Raw genomic sequence first — 5992 nt, forward strand, 5'->3', positions numbered from 1 at the left:
GAAAGTCCCAAAGACCCCCCCCCCCCCCACGACAACACCCCTAGCCAGGGCTTTTTTTGTAGAAAAAGCCCAGCAGGAACTCATTAGCATAATAGGCCACACCCAACAACATGAACATATTAGCATATTAGGCCACACCCCTGACAGAGCAGCTCATTAGCATATTAGGCCACACCCCACGTTACCAGAAGCGTGGTCATCCAGCCGCATCCACATTTTGCTTCTTATTCTGTTTACCTTGTTTGTTGTCAAAACCCAGGGCTTTTTTTGTAGCAGTAACTCCTTTGCATGTTAGGCCACACACCCCTAATGTAGCCAATCCTAATTAGTTTCTGCTGTTGGGTGTGCTAATGAGTTCCTGCTGGGTTTGGCCAACTCGGGAGCCAGCCGGAACTCCGTTCCTGTGCGTTCCTGCCCCAAAATAGCCCTCCCCCTAGAAGTATTGTCACATTAACAAGACTGTAAGGCGGTTTCATAACACACAAACACCCCCCCTTTGCCCCCAGCCCCCCAAACAGGACTGAGCTGGGCTCTGTTGCGATGACACGCGCGGCTGCCGGCTACAGGCTCCGGAAGTTCCTCCTTCCTGAATTAAGGAGGTCTGCTGAATATGTAGCTACAGGTTACGCTGGCTAATCCCCACCTCGAGGAGGACAAGAAGATCCGGAAGGAAGGAGGGTTAGTAGGCACGGTGGCCTGGTGGCTTAAGCAAGCTGCCTGTAGTACACCCGCAAAAATTCCCACTTAAAGGGGAAGACTGGGGGGGAGATTGAGGTGGGGGCATTGAAGTTTCGATAGGGGGCACTGCTACGGGCCTGCTCTGTTATTATCCAATCTTGGCGGGAAGACTTTGCTCAATGCCTTAAATGATTCACTCTTCAAAGCTTCCATCCTCCAAAATGCATTTGCTCCCCTAAGCAGTATGTATGTGTAAAGTGCTGTCAAGGGGCTGTGGCTCAGTGGTAGAGCCTCTGCTTAGCATGCAGAAGGTCCCAGGTTCAATCCCTGGAAACTCCAGGATCTGGCAATAGGTGATGTGAAAGACCTCAGCCTGAGACCCTGGAGAGCTGCTGCCAGTCTGAGTAGACAGCACTGACTCTGATGGACCAGTGGTCTGATTCAGTATAAGGCACCTTCATGTGTTCAAGCCACAGCCAATTTATGGCCACCCCAGCAAGGGGCTTTCAAGGCAAGTGATTAAGCAGAGGTGGTTTGCCATTGCCTTCCTCTACAGCAGTGGTGGCGAACCTATGGCACGGGTGCCAGAGGTGGCACGCAAAGCCCTCTCTGTGGGCATGCGTGCCATCGCCCCAGCCAGGCCCAGACCATCATTAAAGTGTCAAATTCTCTCTGCCAAATAATTTTAAGTAAATGAAAGCCTTTGGGATTGCTTTCCTTACTTTGTTTGGATCCTCTTAAGTTAATGTATGAGTTGTTTTTTCCTAAAGTAAACCCTCAGTATTCAGGTTAAATTGCCGTGTTGGCACTTTGCGATAAATAAGTGGGTTTTGGGTCGCAGTTTGGGCACGCAGTCTCTAAAAGGTTCGCCATCACTGCTCTACAGAGTCTTCCTTGGTGATCTTCCTTCCAAGTATCGACCCTGCTTAGCTTCCGAGATCTGATGAGATCTGGCTATACCGTGCTGCCTCCCCTCCCCTAGGCAGTATAGCAATGCAATTTTGGACTTTAACTGATTGTGCATTTTTTTGCCTTCTTTCCTTTGGATTACTTTTTCTTTCTTCAGATCATGCTTGCGTGATTGGGTGGCACTACTTTTGACACACTGAATGATAACCCAGAATGTCCTGTGTGTGTCCCTGGGCAGACTATTCATAACAGGAACCTCAGCTCCAAGAAGCCACTCTGTTATGATCTTTATCGCCCTGGAGTGCGAAACTTGCATACAGTTTTCCCGACGCTGAAGTATGGATTATCCGAATGCCTGGATTAATCGTGCCCATGGATTTCGTTCGTGCACAAAAGGAAAATTGGATTTACAAAATAATGCAAAGGGGAAATGGATTTTACAGGAGAATGTGGATTTACAAGATATCGCACAAGAAAAACAGGGAAGGTTGCTAGCGTGTCAGGAAAGCATTTTGCCAGCAAATTCTATGAAGATGATTTTTTGGTTTCATTTCCTTGAGTTTTCCCGGGTTAATTTGACCCTGAAGAAGAGAGACCTTTTGGCTCAGGGCTTTTTATCTTCCGAACTTCCTTCCTCTTGTGAGCCGAAGCTCTCCGGAAGATACTTTTGTTACTTCTTTTAGAGTTATTCATAACATCCTTTCAACACTGAAGAGAAAGAAGGAAAACTGTGAAATCAGGACCTAGTCAAAGAACAGGTGCCTGGGCATCTTCCCAGCTCTGTCGAATCAGGGACAGCCTGTGGGAAGTTCATGGAAGCACCACAATCCTGTGAGGAGAGGGAAGTATGTGGGCGGGGGTGGGGGGGAGGAAAACCCAAGTCAGGGTAAATGGTCTGTGTATAAGTAACCTCTTTTTCTTCCTGGAGATCTGCCTGCTCCTGGCTCTAGGCTTGGAGCTGAAGGCCAAGGGCTCACCCAGGCCTTGAGTACCTGGAACAAGGGGGAGATGAACTCTCTTCCTGGATCTTCCAGTTTGGTGTAGTGGTTAAGTGTGGACTCTAATCTGGGAGAACCAGGTTTGATTCCCCACTCCTCCACTTACACCTGGCTGGATGACCTTGGGCAAGCCTTAGCTCTGATAAGAGCTGTTCTTGAAAAAGAGCAATTTCTGTCAGAGCTCTCTCAGCCCCGTCTACCTCACAGGATGTCTGTTGTGGGGAGGGGAAGGGAAAGGGGTTTGTAAGCCGCTCTGAGACACCTTTGGGTAGTGAAGGGCGGGGTATAAATCCAATCTCCTCCTCCTCCTCTTCCTCCTCCTCTTCTTCCTCTTCCTCCTCCTCCTCTTCTTCTTCCCCCCTCCTGGAACAGTGAGGTCTCAAGTTTGGCAACATACAAGACAGCATTTTGATCTTCTTTGGGGGAAATCTTTTTGGCTTCAGTCAAAGCCTGTGCTGGCCTACAAGGACCACTGATCTCAACAAGCATTAGGGGTTGCCAGGTCTGGGTTGGAAAATACCTGGGGACTTTGGGGGTGGATCCAGGAGAGGGCGGAGTCTGGGGACGGGAGGGGCCTCAGCATGGTACAATGCCATAGAGTCCACCCTTCAAAGCAGCCATTTTCTCCAGGGGAGCTGTTCTCTGTCAGCTGGAGATCACTTGTAAAAGCGGGAGATCCCCAGGCCCCACCTGGGGGATGGCAACCCTAACAAGCACGGGCATTCTGAAGGCCTTCAAAACTGATTCCTTTCTCATGCGCTTGATGAACATGAACCTGTTTGTTTTCCATGGTGGAAATTGTGAAAACCAGCAACATTTCCTTTCCTCGGTATGTTGGTCATTCGCTCTCTAGCGTGCATGAAAGCCCACAGGCCGCCCATCCTGGCTGCTATGCATTGTGGTCTCTGAGAGACCGTTTCTGTGGCTGCATCGATCGCAGAACAGTTCAAGATAGGAGTTTAGATAAAGCCAACCTGATTCTGTGAAGGGGGGGTGGGTGGGTTGTTTGCTTTTTAAAATGCGTGCTGCATTTCCCGGATGTGTGAGGTCAGGCATGCTAGATCTGCAGGGTCTGTAATGGACAAAATGACAGAAAGGGTGAACAAATGGGGGGTGGGGGAGAGGCTCAGGGATCAAAACACAAAAGGGCCGTTTGGAATCTACAACCTGAGGTGGGACCCAGAGTATCCTCTCAGGAATTTGGGTCTCTTAGACAGGGGGCCCTGGAAGGGACCTTTTAAACAGCTAGAGAAGAAGAAGAGAAGGTTTTTATGCCCTGATCTTCTCTACCTCAAGGAGTCTCAAAGTGGCTTACAGTTGCCTTTCCCTTCATCTCCCCACAACAGGCACCTTGTGAGGCAGGTGAAGCTGAGCGAGTTCTGAGAGAACTGTGACTTGCCCAAGATCACCCAGCAGGCCTCATGTGGAGGAGTGGGGAATCAAGGTTCTCCAGATTAGAGTCTGCCACTTGTAACCACTACACCGCACTGGCTCTAGAGGCAGAAAGGTATTAAAATACCACACCTTTCTTCTTGGCTTAAGGCAGCTAAAGTTTCCTGAAGAAGGTTCCTACATTTATTTATTTATTTATATTTCAATTTTGTATCCCGCTCACCCCCTAAAGGCTCTGAGAGGCTTACATGTTCCAATTCATACAATCCTAAACCTAGGGCCACATACATGTAGGGGACGTGACAAGCCTACCAGGCACCCTTTCTGTGTAGCGGATCTTCATTGTTACTGCCTTGCGGGAGGTAGTCCGGCGGCGTCCACTCCAGCGCTGGTCTTTGAGGTTCCTCCTTCTGGCTGTTGCAAATTCATTTCCGGGCCTGGACCACTCGCACTTCCGTGCATGCTCGCGGCCTCCGTCCAAGTAGGCTCCGGCCTGCGTCGCTCCACCTCCGCGCTTGTTGGTCCGGCCTCCTTCGTTCGCCTTTCGCCTTGCCAGCCGCCGCCATATTCTTTCCGCCGCCGCCGTTCACCGTTTCACCGCTGCTACACAAGGGACGGGTGCCCCCCTGCTCTATTAGCAGGTACCCATTTATCTAGTCACCCTTTAACGGGCTTTCGAGCCGCTGGGTGGGCGGGAGCTGGGACGTAGGCCGGGAGCTCCCTCCGGCGACGGTGGGGCTCGAACAGCCGAAGCTGTTCGGCCAGATGTTAATGCAGGCTGCACTTACTGCCTGCGCCACCGCTCCTAAATGCATGTCCTTAGAAGGAATAGACTATCAGATGCATCCCATGGCCCCCAAAGACGGTAACCGAGAGCACTGTTCTCTCAGTGTTTCATTCTGAAACAAAATAGGACAGGAATCCAATGGCACCACAGAGAATAACAAAATGTATTCTGGCAGGAGCTTTTTTGAGTCAGAGCGCCCTTCATCAGACACATTGAAATGTACATGCATTAAGTTGATGCGTTCATATTTACCAGGGAAAAGCATTGTCCTAGTCAGCGTTCCCTCTAAGCTGAGTTCATGTGAGCTAGCTCACAGTTTTTTAGCCTCCGGCTCACACATTTTTGTCTTAGGTCAGGAAGGATGGCTCCAGAGCAAACTAATTTATGCAGTAGCCAAATCGCTCGCTCACAACTTTAATGCCAGCAGCTCACAAAGTGGAATTTTTTGCTCACAGGACTCCACAGCTTAGAGGGAGGCCAAAAAACTGTGAGCTAGCTCACGCTAACTCAGCTCAGAGGGAACACTGGTAGTAGGTGATACGAAAGAGTCTGAGTAGATAATTCTGGCCTTGATGGATCAAGGGCCTGACTCAGTAGCTGCGGTTGCCATCCTCCAGGAAGGGGTGGGAGATCTCCTGATATGACAACTGATCTCTAGGCGACAGAGATCAGTTCACCCAGAGAAAATGGCCACTATGGAAGGTGGACTCTATATCATTAGACCCCATTGAAGTCCCTCCCCAAACCCCGCCCTCTTCAGGCTCCGCCTCCAAAATATCCAGGTATTTCCCGACCCAGAACTGGCAACCCTATCAGTAGCCCTGTACACATGGGCCCTCTGCACCTTGATTGAATATGCAGAGCGGGAGAGCGGGCACAAGAACGCTGGTCCCACCTCCCATTGATTTGAGAGGATGGCACTTTCACGTGGAATCAGTGTCCACCTATATGCTTCCTCCCCCAACCAGCAGCATTTGGAAAACGGCATCCCCAGTCACGAGGAGAAAGGATATGTGTGGCCCCCTTCCTCTGCATTTAGTTGGGTTGCCAGGTCCCTCCTGGCAACCACTGGGGGATGGGGGGGACTTACCAGAAACAGCAGGGAGGCCCATCTGACATACAGTGACATGTCCACATCACTGTCCACATGACCTGGAAGTGATGTCATCATATCTGGGACACTGGGGTGACAATATGGAATTTGGGCAAAAACTCTATGTTAAATTTG

The 5992-nt window shown here is 50.2% G+C and overlaps 1 non-coding gene across 1 annotated transcript; it reads left to right on the plus strand.

Annotated features, from left to right (window-relative positions):
* Window positions 1–945: 945 nt before the first annotated feature.
* Window positions 946–1017, plus strand: TRNAA-AGC. The gene has a single exon. It is a non-coding gene; the product is annotated as a tRNA-Ala (tRNA).
* Window positions 1018–5992: the final 4975 nt, after the last annotated feature.

Source organism: Gekko japonicus, unplaced genomic scaffold, assembly GCF_001447785.1.
Source record: "Gekko japonicus isolate JY-2015 unplaced genomic scaffold, Gekko_japonicus_V1.1 scaffold1152, whole genome shotgun sequence".
Lineage (NCBI taxonomy): Eukaryota > Metazoa > Chordata > Lepidosauria > Squamata > Gekkonidae > Gekko > Gekko japonicus.